Genomic DNA, 1744 nt, shown 5'->3' on the forward strand with positions numbered 1-1744 from the left:
GTCTAGAAGGGTGATTTGTGACATTTGATGTCCTGTAAATGTTTTTTTTTTTTTCTCTCTTTGACAAACTGTTTATTAAATTTTGTATCAGTATGGGGTGAATCTTATTACATCCTAGAATCCCAGATTCGGGGAGGTGGTAAAGTGGCAATGGTGAATTTGGGTATCTGGTCTCCCAAAAGTACCTGTCGCTCTACCCCTGATTCTTCAACGGCTGCCAGCGGATCACTCCTCCACTGGAGCCATCCCGTTCCATAGCCAAAGCAAGAGCATTGGCGGTGAACTGCAGACACTCTTCCTAGGTCATGCCTTCATGGGAGGTAGCATCAACACAGCTGTAGATACATGAACTCCCAGAGCCTCCCAAGGCAAAGGACTGCCTCACTATCATACCTCCCATGGGAACTGAGTACACCTGTCCTCCTTCTTGAGGATCCCAGTCAGCAATGATTCCCGCCATCAGATCTTCCCAGTATCGATAACACATTTCCTTAAAGAGTCTGACTGCTGTGTGCGCCAATGGAGGCTTATTCAGTTCAGTGCTATGGAAACCACGCTGACAAGTGACAGCATCCGCTACAGCCTAGGTGTCAGCCGCAGAGCCTGAACGGCAGCAGAAAATACGGTCATGAATAGGAGTCAGCTTGTCAGTCACTCGATTGGCAATATAGGACCCAGTGGTTGTTCTGGGGTCCGCCCCCAGAACCACGTCCCCGTCAAACTGCACAGCCATGATAGTGGTCCCTGTGGAGACTTCCTGGTTTTCCCAGTCTGGGGTGATTGCCTCCCACCCCCAGGCTGGTGCGGGTCCCTCTTTTAGAGAAGCAACTAAGGTGGCTGCCATCTTCCTCCTCCTGTGCTACCACAAAGCAACTGTCTGTCCTGTAAATGTTGATTGAAAATAATTAATAAAATTTAAAATGAGACCCAGGTGAAGGACGGGGAATTTTAGGTACATAACATATATTGTTATCTGTCTCTGTACACACATGAATAGGTATAGATAGGGACATAGGCACAAAAGTCTTAAACTAATGAGACTAACACTAACGGCAGAGTTTAGTCAACTTTGAGTGGGCAGAGCAGTGAAATGTGTTCACTGGCACAGAGTAGATGCTCAATAAATGTGGGGTGAATACATGACTAGCAAATGATGAGTAAAGTTGGAAATATTGCCCTGCCAAGCGTGAAGGAAGCATCTTTCTTATTTTCACAGGAGCTAAAGCTTTACATAAAGGAACACCTCTGGGTCAGTTGGGCAGGGTATGGAGGAGGAAGTTAGGATCTCTTTAACATTTGTGGGTTTAAAGCTCCTGACTTTACCTATAAACCACAGGATCCCAGGCTGGTTCCTTTGGGACATGAGCTCTGTACCCATTGACCTGGGTATCAGTGGCCCTGAAATTGGAACTTCAGCTGGGAGACAGAGAACCAGCCTCTGCCAAGAGCACTGACTACTGCTGACATCTTCTTTAAACACTGAGCGCGGGCCGGGGCAGCGCCTCGCCCGGAAAGCCTGAAGTTTATCTAGCTGGAGAAGAGAGGCCAGAGTGTTTACATCTGCCGTGGCCTGGTGTACACAGAGCTCAGAGGCTTTTAACACGAAGTGATGCATTTCTCAACACTGGGCTCCAGCAAAATCTGCCCTTCTATGGCAGGTGGAGGAGGAAGTGGGTTTAGCACCCTGACGCCCACTGGCTGGGTGGGTAATGGGGTCATCGCAGAGGCGGCCTGGGTGATCCAG

General features: G+C 48.5%; 1 pseudogene; it reads right to left on the reverse strand.

Moving 5' to 3' along the window:
- Window positions 1-225: 225 nt before the first annotated feature.
- On the reverse strand, window positions 226-844 carry LOC124984383 (proteasome subunit beta type-6-like; annotated as a pseudogene).
- Window positions 845-1744: the final 900 nt, after the last annotated feature.

This window comes from Sciurus carolinensis, chromosome 5 (assembly GCF_902686445.1).
Source record: "Sciurus carolinensis chromosome 5, mSciCar1.2, whole genome shotgun sequence".
NCBI lineage: Eukaryota > Metazoa > Chordata > Mammalia > Rodentia > Sciuridae > Sciurus > Sciurus carolinensis.